Below are 14,220 nucleotides of genomic sequence, written 5' to 3' on the forward strand. Positions count from 1 at the left end.
CCCCTTTTAACCTGATTTGACTCCTGTTCGATTGTATTTCGTCCCAATTTTGATGCATACTAGCCTAAATTTGACTTGATTCATGGCCTATTAGAGAGCTTTCAAGAAATTTGGGTCTCCCAACTAGTGGAAAAACAAGTTTCAAAAGGCAAGCTTCATTCGAGTAAGTGACAATTTGGATTTGAGGCAGGTAATACTAGTAGAGATCGCTAGGACAAGCTAGTATGCAAGCATGATGGACCTTAGGTGTTTAGAACATGTGTAATTATGACACACACTATAAAATTACGAAATTTCCCTTAGAGCAAGGGAATTGAGAAGCATGTCTAATTAATGTTTTCCGATGTGGTATGATAGAGGAAGGGATATTCTGATCTGTTCTTTGGGTGATTGATGGATGTTATCTCCCTATTGAGCTTGTTTGATTGTTGATCGTGTGCATGATTTATGTCATGACTTTCGTGCATTAAGGCTTGGTAGGAATACCTTCTTAAATAATATATATGAATGGATAGACATGATTTATGTATTAGAGACGGTTGCTAGTTATATTTTTTTCTAGTAGAGCAGACATCAAGATCACAGCTAAGATTAGAGTGCTATAATTAGTGTGGTTTACATGTAGAATCAAAGGTTAGATCTATGTGCACCTAGGGATTGATTAAGCTGAGAGAGTAACCTAGAACGTCCTGAAAATTGAGAAAATGGAATTTAAACCGCATGAATGCTCCAACAACCTAGTAAACCTCCATAGTGTATTAACATGATTTGAATAGCCTACAGAATCGCGAAACAAGTTGAGTTACTATTGAGTGTAGAGTCGAGATAGGGTCGATGCTCTAATCTCATTAAACCAGATCTTGAGAAGAACTAGGGACTACATGGATAGTTAGCTCAAGACATAGACTCCTATTGAGTGTAGAAACAGATGAATACTGTAAACCAGTCCTGGTTGGACTAGGGATTACACAAGTAGGCGGAGAGCCCCTATTGAGTGTAGAAATGGGTGAACCTATAAACCAGTCCTTCTTTGGTGGACTAGGGACTACACGAGTAGGTGTCAAGATTAGAGCTCCTATTGAGCGTAAAAACGAGTTAAGGTCGATGTTGCGACTTCATAAACGGTCTTGGTAGAGATCAGGGACTACGGGGGTAAGTGGTTTAGCATGAACAATTCGATTAAGTGTAGAAACGGGTCAAGGTCAACACAGTGACGCCGTAAACTAGTTTCGACAAGGGACTAGGGACTAGACGAGTTGATGATCAGTGAGGAATCAATTGGATCTTCGTATAGACAAAAAGAAAGCCGTGAGAATCTACTTGGAGAAGAAAATGATGAGAGCCTACCTACAAATAGGTTTCTGATTGAGTATATTTTTATACTGGCCCCTTTTTTTTTCTTTCTTTTTCAAGTAGGAGTCGAATTGTTATAGAGGGGTGTGTTTGGAAGCGTCCATTAATTTTGAAATTTGTGGCATTTTTTATTTTGTTTTATATTTTCTTTCTAAGGATTTAATTTTGGTGTTGTTTTATCTGATTTTTAACATCTATTTTATTTTGTGGCATTTTTTAAATTTATTTATTTTAACTTTCGTCTTTTTAGTCTCGAAAGTTGGGGGCATCGGTTATGGGGTTACTGTTAGGAATCACGACTCTCCACAAGGGTGTGATATTGTCCACTTTGAGCATAAGTTCTCATGACTTTGCATTGGGCTTCTCGAGAAGGCCTCATTATCAATGGTATCAATGGAGATATATTTCTACTCTCATGACTTTGCTTTGGGCTTCCCGAAAAGGCCTCGTTATCAATGGTATCAACTTTTGGGGATTCTATTGACATAGCTAATGACATGACTTTGATACCATGTTAGGAATCAAGACTCTCCACAATGGTATGATATTGTCCATTTTGAGCATAAGCTCTCATGGGTTTGTTTTGGGCTTCCCTAAAAGGCCTCGTTATCAATGGAGATGTAATCCTTACTTATAAACCTATGATCATCCCTAAATTAACCAATGTGAGACTCCCTCCCAATAATCCTCAATAGTTACCCTCAACTAGATTCTATGACGATGTGAGGACTAGTAGTTAGTGAACTTTTCTTAGTAATGGGTCCGCAAATGTTGGTAGTAGATTTTGAGGAGCTTGATCTACGAGAGTCATACCTTGAGTACACTTGTGCCAAAGATAGGCTTCATGTGACGACAATCAAGGAATCTTCAACTATTTGTTGGTCTAGGATGTACCCATAGGGAGAGATGACATGACGGAAGTAGATTGGCAAGCTGTAACAATAGTTATTTGAAGAAAAAAATACTTTAGATATGTAACGACCCTAGATTTCAAACATAAATATACTTCATCAATAAAAGTACCGTCATGGTCTTACGTGTTCAAAACATAGTTCAAAAATGAAATTGAAAACGATAATGAAATAAATTTAAAAACATGAAATGCATAACCTATTCTACCCTAATTCTAAAAAATGAAATAGGCTAGTTCTAAAAAATGAAATATGCTTCTAGCCTATGCACGTGTCATTGTCTCTGCTTTACGATGCTACTATCAACCATATATGGGCACCTTGACTTTACTTAAAAATTGATGTAGTACACGGCCTGAGTATTTCAAAGAATACTCAGTAAGTGACCCCATTATAGTGGCTGTGAAGAATGAAAACACATGCAATAATGTTCTAGGGATCTATCATTAAAACATCCTAGGGGTGACCTCCAGTCCGGACTAAGTTGGATGTGTAGTACTTTCCTACACACGACCTAAATGTGCGAGCATGTATCTTCAAGCGATTCGCACCCCCCTGAACCCATCATAGTCGAGCTAGTTGCCCATAGAAACGTCTGGAGGTCAGCAGACCCCTGAGTATTATGCGCGGTATGATCACCATCATCATCGTAGTGTATGCGTCCATACTCATCTTCATAAAAGGGAAAGTATCCCAATGCTTATGTACATAGAGAAACGCATGAGGTCCCTATAGTTTCTCGTCTTTAGAATGTCTTTATGACACATCCTTTTTCATCCTTATATTACTAATAGTAATATATGTGCATTAGCTTTCCATCTTAACATCATAAACAACATTTTGTAGGGTTGTGTCTTAGGTCGAATCATCGACATAATGCAATATGCATCTCAACTTAATATGGAACATAACGTCATATTAAGGAAATAACGACATGCATCATCATCATACATCGTTATCACAACACTATCAAAATACAACATAATCATCATAACACATCATAAAACTCATACAAATCATCATACGTCATAATTATAAAGCAAAAAGGACACGTGCCAATGCCACTAGGCATATGTCTGTTAGTCCCACATCGGCTAATTTAGGGAATGATCAGGGTTTATAATCAAGGAATACTCTCTCCATTGGTGTGAGGCCTTTTGGGGATTTACCAATCGATTGGCACGACCACGACTCTCTGGAGTCTAAGTCATTTTTTACTATGCCTCGAGGAGGCTTGACTCATTTTTTAGGGCATGATTCTGATACCATATTAGATGAATACGACTCTCTGGAGTCTAAGTCATTTTTTACTATGCCTCGAGGAGGCTTGACTCCTTTTCTTTTAGAATTCTTTGTTCGACATTTGAGGCGAGGCTAGCACCAAGTTTAGGGCATGATTCTGATACCATGTTAAACGAACATGACTCTCCACAATGGTATGTATGATATTGTCCACTTCGAGCATAAGCTCTCATGACTTTGCTTTGGGCTCCCCAAAAGGCTTCATATCAATGGAGAGAGTATTTCTTGATTATAAACCAATAATCATTCCTTAAATTAGCCGATGTGAGACTTTCATCATCCAACACTCTGTACTTTGTTCCCAACAAATTTTCCTGTCTTTCATTCATCTCTCATGACTCCTACCCTTCACCTTCTTCACTTCCATGGTGTTATCCACCTCCAACATACCTAGAAACGTAGATCTATTGAGGTTTTAGCGAATTGGAGGTGGGTTTCTGAGAGTGTACCGTTGTACCCTTGGGTTGTAGTTACATTTTAAATTTGGACTTAGGAAAACCTAGTATCCAGTACGACCAAATGCTCTAGTTGGCGTTGCGGCCCAATCTTTACTCATGAGTCCGACAAGAATGTATTCGACCAACCGAGTATATTTGCAAAGCTAACTTAGGCGATGTGCTTATTGAGTGGGGTCACTTATTGGTTGGCTCAGCTCAGGCCGTGTGCTTATTGGTTGACTGAGCTCCTATAGTCGGGTCACTTATTGAGTATTCTTTGAAATACTGAGGCCGTGTTTGTATAGTTGACGAAGACATCGCAATCAAAGACCATGACACGTGCATATGCTAGTAGCATATTTTCCTAAACATAGGTTAGAATAGGTTGTTTTGAATTTCACGTTTTTGAATTATTTATCATTATCGTTTTTAATTTTATTTATGAATTATGTTTTCGAATACGTATAACCATGACAATATTTTCAATGATGAAAATATTGATATTATGTTTATCTTGAAATTATGATTTTAAACCTGATATTTTAAGAGTTAAATTAGGCCTAAGAGCTTTGGTAGCAGAAATCTAGGATCAGTTACATGGTCCATCAAGACACCAGAAATGGAAAGCCCACTTAGGTTTTTAAACCAAATCCAAGCTTTAGTATAAACTAGAACTTGAATATATGAAGAAACCACAAGAGTGTTGTTTATGAGAGCATTAATAGCATTATTCTTACAAAGCCAATTAAATCTCTCATTTTTAATGTACAATGTGGCATTGGGCACGTAAATAGTTGTTAGTGCACCCAAAATTTTCTACCTAATTGAAAGTCGCCACCATAACAACGGTACAAAAAAATGATAATAATTAATAATTAAATAATAAAAATAATAATTTTCCGTAGACTACTCCCCGCTAACCCCTTCATCCTCTCCCAACTATCTCTCCTCAACGAATTTGTCAGACAAAATTCAGAATCCATGATGCATAAGTGGTTATTGCAACAATTAAAGAAAGAAAAAAAAAATAAAATACCAACAACAAGATTTAAAAGGAGAGCTCGAGATTTAATTGGAGAGCTTAGAGATTTAATTGGGGAGAGATCTTGCTTTGTTATAATGGGTAAGTCATTTTTGAGATCTACTTAAGTCATCTTTTCAGATCTCCTTTTCATATATCCAATCGTATTACGAGAAGTCAGGTGGGATCACATATCCTATTTCCTTTCTTTATGTAATTATTCAGAATCACATCTATTGACCAGCTATTTAAATTTTAATTAGCATGTTATCGAAAGGTGGAAGGAGTAAGGGATACATTGATATGAGAGTTAGAAGTTCTTGATAGTGAGAATAGTGAGAGATCTTTGAGTGTCTGTGTTTAGAAGGGGATTGGTGGTACCGTTTTATGTCTTTTGGCTCTGAGAGAGTAAATGACGATATGCGTTGTGTGAGTGTCTTTGTAGTGAGTGTTAGTCCTTAAGTGGATTTATGGAGTTTGTGTAAGTGTGTGTAGTCTGATATGAGATGATGTATTTTTCATGGTTGAGCCTTTTGGTCCAAGATCAGGGCAAAGATTGTTCCCAAGGGAGCTCGGTTTGCCAGGGTGTAGATTCAAGGAGTCTCTGAAGCGGAATAACATCTTCTTACGGCGATAGACTACTAACTCGTAAAGCCTATTGTTCCTCATCAGTGGTTTAAGCTTCAAGCTCTTGTGATGATATGCTAGGTGCTTAAGCAAGAGAATTCCATCGAATCTAGAGAAGTTGTGGAAGTAAATAGTTAAAGTTGATTTAGCTCTTCGAACAATACTTAATATCTTTAATACTAAGTCATAAAGTACTTTTGTACTCCTGTCTTCAAAGGAATCCAAGATTATAGAGTAGTCTTCACTGAAGTAGTGAGAAATCCTACTGTTATTTATCTTATCACGAGGACAAACCATCATTAGACCAGCAGCATAAGGCTTATGAATGTCATCAAGATATAGAGTCTCGATATCGACAACAATGAATGATTTCAGCTTTCGCCTACGTGGTTTGAGTGCTGTGATATGGGTTGGATAGCTACGATGCCTACCATGTTTGATCTTTCTTGCAGTAATAGGCTCCTTTATCTCACTCAATTTCCCTTCGATGATTGAAGAAAGTGTGTTATATCTCTCCTCCTTTGAGGGAGAAGGCCTATCCTCCGCCTTCTTTTTGCAAAGGGGGAGATTTTGTGAAAAGTTTAACAAAGAAAAAGAGATTTTGTGAAGAACAGATGAAATACAGAGAACTAAAAAATGGGAGATATGGAATGGATTATTTGTGCCACTCAAGAATCTATTTAAATTGGTCCAAAATAATTGTGAACATAATTAAAATAAAAAGAAAAGAAAAACACAAGAAATAAAATATATGGTAAATGTTAAAAATTTTAAATGGTTGGGATGAAAATGAAATTATAACAAACATAAATAAACATTTAAAACTTTATTCATGTAAAGCCTCATGTTTAACACATGAGCCAATATAAATTACAGAAATAATTGTATAGAAGTTCGAACTTGAAACTGATGTCATGAACTCATATAGGTTGACTTGGATTTCAAAGGACAAAATCAAACTTTCATGAAGGATAAATTCGTGACAACAACTTAAGCTAAGCAGATAAGTGACCTTACTATAGGATAGACTAAAAATTGTATGAATTATGATGGTGTATGAACTATCGTACGATGTCGTATGATAGTATGTGATGATGTATGAGTTATGACGATGTATGAACTGTATCGTATGATGTCGTATGCTAGTATATGATGATGTATGAATTATGATGCTTGATGATGTGCGTAGTATATAAATATTTTGATGAATGACGTACTTAATATGCTTGATGCACTTTGTGGCAACATGATGAGTATGATGATTGCGTGACGTTTACCTTAATATGATAATGTTTTCTATATTGAGCATGCTATATGATGATGAGTGTCATATTGCATCATGTTGTTAGATCGACACAGGAGACAACCCTAAGAGCATGAAAATGATATTAGTACAAATATCCACGAGTATGTGTTACCTAGAGTAACAAAGAGATGAGACTAGAGGGTTATGTCAGAGGAGACATTATGATGGATTTAGAGGGACTTCATGCATATTGTATGTTCAGAAGCATAGGGCTACTTCCCCTAGAGATTTAAATTCCTAGGGTTAAGTTAGAATATGTTGTTTTACATTTCATTGTTTTAAATTATTTTGTATTTGTTTTTATTTTCTCCACTATTTCGTATTTAAACACGTAAGACCATGGCTGTGTTTTACAGAGAAGAAGTTGTTTTAAGCCGTTTTGGAAGTTTAAGTTATAAACGATGTTCATGTAAGAGTTATATTTTCTCATTAGAGATGAGCATGAGACGTTAGTAGCGACTCTGAGTATGTGGAAATTTAAGGTCGTTACAGTCGCTGAATACATATCATGAACATTGAATGCAGAAATACTTCATTGAAACTTTCATAAAACATCACCTTCATCTTAAAACACAGCCATCATGGACTTATGTGTTTTGAAAACACCTTTAAACGACAACAAAAGACTAAATAAAATAAATAAACATTTAAATTAAAAACATCTTATTCTAGCCTAAGTCTAAGAAAATAAATGCGACTACCCTATGCATGTGACATGGTCTCGAGTTGCGATGTTGTCGTCAGCCGTACGGGAATGCCTTGCCTTAACCTGAAATAGAAGTAGCACGTGACTTGAGCATTTAAAGAAATACTCAGTAAGTGACCTCACTATTGGGGTTAAATGCAAGAACATGCGAATGCAATGACGGGACTGATAACACTCTAAAAGTAGAGTCATATCAAGTCTTTTTGTAGTTAATATTGCACTCTTATTCAACATTTACTCATTTATTACCTCATTTATTCTACTTAGTGAGCATGAAATCGTTTATTGCGGTCCAACGTGACAAAAAATATGATTTGGCATAAATAGATCTTAATTGTATATTTAATTGAGTTATGTGGTAAAATTTCAGACATTTATGCTAAACCATGTGAGAGTAGCAAATTTGGAAACAAATGGGGGATGACATGGAAATTTTAAATCCACGTCAGCAGTCCAAGTGAGTCATTGACTACCCAATGAGGAACATCCTATGTGGACTACTTATTCCTTTTCAGCCCTAAAGGGGAACCCATGCTCAATATACAAGGAAAAGGAAACCGAGAGGAGGAGAGCCACACTTTGGGGAGAAAACTCGAATTACACAGTAGCAGCCTCTGCTGCAGTGAACTGCTGTGAAACCAGAGAAGAAGAAGAAAACCCTAATCCAACAGCTGTTGACAGTAGAAGGAAAAGGAGACCAACAAGGATTGATTAGGGCAANGATAACACTCTAAAAGTAGAGTCATATCAAGTCTTTTTGTAGTTAATATTGCACTCTTATTCAACATTTACTCATTTATTACCTCATTTATTCTACTTAGTGAGCATGAAATCGTTTATTGCGGTCCAACGTGACAAAAAATATGATTTGGCATAAATAGATCTTAATTGTATATTTAATTGAGTTATGTGGTAAAATTTCAGACATTTATGCTAAACCATGTGAGAGTAGCAAATTTGGAAACAAATGGGGGATGACATGGAAATTTTAAATCCACGTCAGCAGTCCAAGTGGGTCATTGATTACCCAATGAGGAACATCCTATGTGGACAACTTATTCATTTTCAGCCCTAAAGGGGAACCCATGCTCAATATAAAAGGAAAAGAAAGACCAAGAGGAGGAGAGCCACACTTTGGGGAGAAAAATCGAATTACACAGCAGCAGCCTCTGCTGCAGTGAACTGCTATGAAACTAGAGAAGAAGAAGAAAACCCTAATCCAGCAGCTGTTGACAGCAGAAGGAAAAGGAGACCAACAAGGATTGATTAGGGCAAAGAGGTGGACGTGAGAGCTCAAGAGAAGGGAACTTCCATTGACGAACGGCAACAAACCGGGATAACTCTCTATTTCCTTATTCTCTTTTCTTATTCCATTAATTTTACATGATGAAGATGCGGATTCCTCTGTTTAATTCAGTTTGTATGGAGAGCTAAACTTAATAGGGGAGGCGAGAGAGTTTTATATAGTTTAAGTATGTTGACGGTATGATTTTAGTTTATTAAAGAGTTGTTAATGATTTACATGTGTGTTTAATTAGCTATTTTACATACATAGTTGTTCTCTTATTCGGGAGAAGAGAGGGAGCAATGAAATCCTCTTTAATACTCTACTCTAGTTCTATAGCAAGGAAACTTGAAGGGTAATAGAAGGGTTACAAATATTTCTTTTCCTAGAGCCTTGCTAATAGAAATTACAACGATTATGGAAATAATCACCATTTATGACTCTCGGAAGTGGGCTTGAGAATCTATTAAAAGGAACTAAAATTTACCACAAAACTCAACAACTTATCTATTTAATCTCTCTTAGCCGAACCTTCCTCATTATAGTTGATTTTCTCATCATTTTCTATTTTTCGACAGTACAGGTACTCATTTTAGTTTTGTTTAAGTAGTTAAAATTACCAACGCCCATTTGAATGTTACCCAAAAACTCACTTAATTTCCAGCGATAAAATTAACCAAAAAGATAGGTTTCTGGTGGAATAATTTCCAGCGATAAAATTAACCAAAAAGATAGGTTCCCTGTGGAATGGATAATTTACTTATTACTTGCTACTTGTGATAGTGTATACTTGCACTTATTCTTGTGAATTTTACGTCCTTTTATTATATACATTCACAAGCGATCAGGGACGTATCATAACAGTTTGTTTTCCTACGGTACTATCCTAACGGGCAACTTAGATGTGTACTTTATACTCTACACACGACCCATACGTGCGAGTGTGGACCCACCAGTCTGTTCGCACTCCGCTGGGCCGCTTTCCTTGTCTGGCGAGCATACCCTGGTAGCTCTCTATACCATATACTCGTTAGAAGTAGTAGCCATCATTACGACATTATGTCAAACATAATGATCGTTCTCTTGCCTAGTAATGTACGGGTTCGTACCATCGTGAAGGAATAGGGGTATCCCCCAATGTATGAGCACACAATAATGCATGAGGTCCCAATATTTTTCCATTTTCATTATTATTTAATACAACCCCGCTACGTTCTGTACATATCATATCGTCACTCGTATCATTTCTCATATTGTTTATCATATCTTTCATGCAGATGCCAGGGTTGTATTTCATACTAGTTTGTCATTTTTCATGTCTATCATATCATATCATTCAGATTACATAAATATGTCATATCATAACATCTCATGCTTCCCGACATAACAATTTTCATCATATACATATCATATCATAACATATCGCATCACAATATCTCATAAATCATTTCATTTCATGAATGTATCCTAGTCTTACTGTTACAGGAACATATCCTAACCATATCGTTCTATTAGTTTATCATAGTCATATCCTAACCATAGCGTTCTATTAGTACGTTTATCGCATCCTTCTCGTATCCTATCTCAAACATATCAATGAGCACATCGTACCATAAGTATCATCATACAATTCACATATCATAACATATACACATTGTATCATAATCATATCGATTCATACACAATTCACACATATCAATATATATGACACATACAGAACCACGGATCACGTGTCAACATCAAATATAGTCATGCCAATAATAAGGCCACTTATTTGGATGACCTTAGTCAAAGCTCTAACACTAACTCCAAATTATCTTTCCTTTCGTCTATCGAATTCGTTCTCACTTATGCTAAGACGCTTCCCTCTATTAAAGATGTTCATCGAATTTCTTTAGTTATTCTAATTCCTAAATTTTGTTAATATTTCCATTTAGATTTAATGTTTCTTAGGATATAAATATGTCTATCAATACAATGCCCACTAACATACAATTTATTAGATACTATAGTTTCATTATTATATTACTTTGTTCTCAGATATTCTTGGCCAATTTTTAATCGATTCATTTAGCCACTGATATAAAATGACCGATCTGACGTTACTCATAATTACTGATATGCCATTACTGATTGATGTAATTGACTAAAATTCGTATAAAATTATTGACATCTAATTTCTAACTCAAACTTAACTAAATTGCACCGGTTTATGAAGATCTAACGTATTATTGGGCTCTAATTTTCTAAAAGTGAAATTAGGATAAAAGGAAGGGAAGATTTAATATATACCTTAATAAACTTCTTCACATAAATCTTCATCTACCTCTCTTCAATCTGAATGTTAAAGGCCATTTTAGTTTTTCTCAAATCTAGCATTTTGGTTGTTTTTATGTTTCTTTTTCGAAGAATTTGATATTCTTGCGTAAAAAGTGGCTTGAGGAGGGATAATTCATTGGTAACACCTTAGTGGAGAGAAGTGAGCAAGAATTTTTATTATTATTTATTTTATTATTATTTTTTAAAACAACTTTTTTTTATAATTATTTTTATTTGTATATTTCTTTGTTTATTTAGTCGTTATTATTATTATTATTATTATTTTTTGTTATTACCAGCCACAGGCCTTGTCCCATGCCGTTTGAAGAGCGAGGCGTTGATCTTCCCATCAAGCTTGGCCTCAAGACTAACCATATCGCCAAAAGTTGAAAAGAAATAAGAAGCTTTAAAATTTCAAAATGAGCTATAAGAAAACTAAATTGTTCAAATATTTGTAATAAGTGAGAGGAGAAGAAAAGAAAGTAACGGATAAAAAATGAAAGAGATGTGGAGTGATATTTATAGGCTAATTTTTCCTCTAAGATTTTAATAATGATAAAAGTATATCATAAAAACTCACAATATCTACATTTTATTGGGTGAAGTACCAACATTTGTGAATGTAAGACATTATTTAATTTCTCAATTCTATATATTTGAAGTTTGTTTTGTTCTTGTAACACCCCGAGCGCAATAGGTACAATTCGCTCTATCCTTGTGACTAACACCTTCTTAACCATTGTCATTTTCTAGATTTTATTGAAGAACTTAGAGTGTAATTTTCAAATTGGTGTAGAAGAAAGAAATGCTCGGAATGCATCAAGAAACTTAGGAGAAAAAAATGGTAATGTAATCGAAATTTGGGTCAAAAGTCAATTGGGGCAAAATAATTTTGCCCCCACACATCCCACCTTGAGTAGGTTTGGACAGACGTGGAAGAAAGGAAAAAGATAAAGAAAAGATAAAGAAAAATAATAAAAATAGAGAGAGAAAGAAATGAACAGTTTCCGTTTTTAAGAAGAGGAAGAAGAAGGAGGGAGAAATGCCCCAAACCCGAACGGAAGCACTCTCAATCTTAGGTCTCCTACTAGAGCTACTTAGAGTATCAAGAGGAGTGGTCTGAGCATTGGATCGTTCGTTTCTCGCAAGAAACAAGCAAGAACGCGAGGTAAGTCCGCGACCTCTCTTGTTTCAAGATTTCACTATAGATCACGGAGTTTTAGATGATTTAAATCTTAATAATCTAGTTGCAACATTTTAGGTGAGGAGTCTTGTAAGTTTTTCAGAGGAAATGCGGCGAAAAATCGCGTCAGAAAACAAAATCGAGAAACCGTCCTAGTTCGATAAGAAACTGAATTTTTCTCAGTTTTTTATTTCATTTATTAAGCGGTGTGAGTATAAAAAAAATACAATAAAAATATATCTGGATAGGACTTGAGATTGTGAAGAAATCAATTTAATTCAAGTTACGGTTTGGAAGATAGAAAAATTCAAAATAAATAGGTTGATATTGAATTTGACCGGAATCTGGAAATGGGATAAACTCAGGCAATCGGCGACGTACACGCGGCCTCCGGAACGGGAGGACACGCGTCGAGCAAATGGTGGAGAGACGCGTCTGGCGCCTCCACTGACACGCGTCAGACGGTTGACCTGAAAACCCGACTTGCACTTCGTGAAGCAACCTAACGACCCGCAGTCCAACCTGAAACCTACCGATGTACGACACGTGTCACACCCAGAAAATTCGAGGGGTAAGTGTACGTTCGCCAGGGTTTGAAACGCCCCTCTGCCCGCGCGTACGCCCAGCGGGTGGAGCCCGCGCGTGGGGAAGTGTGAAGGCGCGTGGGAGTCCTCTGTGAGCACGTGCAGGAGCGTGAGTGCTTTGTTTTCACCCATTTTTCGTCCCGATTCCAGTGCTAATCCTATTTTACTGTGAACTAGGTCTCTGTATAGATAATTCGTAATTTTCGCACGCGACATACTTGTAAGTAACCATACAGATTTAGGAAGTAATACTTGTAGGGTACGCTTGGTTTTGCATGCATGCTAGAACAAATTACCGGGAGGTGGCTAGATGTAATGATCCTCTGTACTTAGGGAATTAAATATATATCTGTTGGACTTGCTGCCCTAGTGAGATTTTGTACTCGTTGTTTGTATGCTTGCTGGACTATCTTACTACTGCTTTTATCTGTTCATACTATGTTGGCGGACGGGAGAATTTGTGTATCTACGCTCCGGGTGTTGATGGATGTTACCGCCCCGTTGAGCTTGTATGATTGTATGCATTGTTAATCATACATAAACTCCTCTTGAATGATTGTGTGAACGTATGATATGATTGATAAGTTGTAGTGTTGTGATATGCCTAGGGTGAACTCTTGTACGGATTGAGTTGGGTTTAGTTAGGGGACCCTCCTGATGTTACGGTCTATGGTGCCGTGAGCAACGCTTAGAGGGAGAGACCCTTTAACCCTGGACTGTTATGGACTTGGGAGTCTTGATTGAGTGAATATGGAAGCTAGGGCCCTTAACTCAATAGTTTTAACTACCATTGAGATATAGAGAACCACATTAGGACCCCGAGGTGTAGAGAGATGACCTCTTAGCTGACAGTATCTGGTATAGCGTTCGAGTATGCTTTGCTTCCCTTCCTACTCCAGTGTGGTACTGTTGAGCTAGGCAAGACGCCAGCTAGGGAGATGTTACCCTTCCCTTTCTACTCCGGTGTGGTACCGTTGAGCTAGGCGAGACACCAGTTAGGGAGATGTTACTCTTTCCTTCCTACTTCGGTGTGGTACCGTTGAGCTAGGTGAGACGCCAATTAGGGAGGTGTTACTCTTCCCTTCCTACTCCGGTGTGGTGCTGTTGAGCTTGGCGAGACGCCTGTTAGGGAAGTGTTACTCAGTGGTAGATCGACTACTCTGCATGGGTATCCGTCTTATGGTAA

The sequence above is a fragment of the Cucurbita pepo genome, chromosome LG15, assembly GCF_002806865.2.
Source record: "Cucurbita pepo subsp. pepo cultivar mu-cu-16 chromosome LG15, ASM280686v2, whole genome shotgun sequence".
NCBI lineage: Eukaryota > Viridiplantae > Streptophyta > Magnoliopsida > Cucurbitales > Cucurbitaceae > Cucurbita > Cucurbita pepo.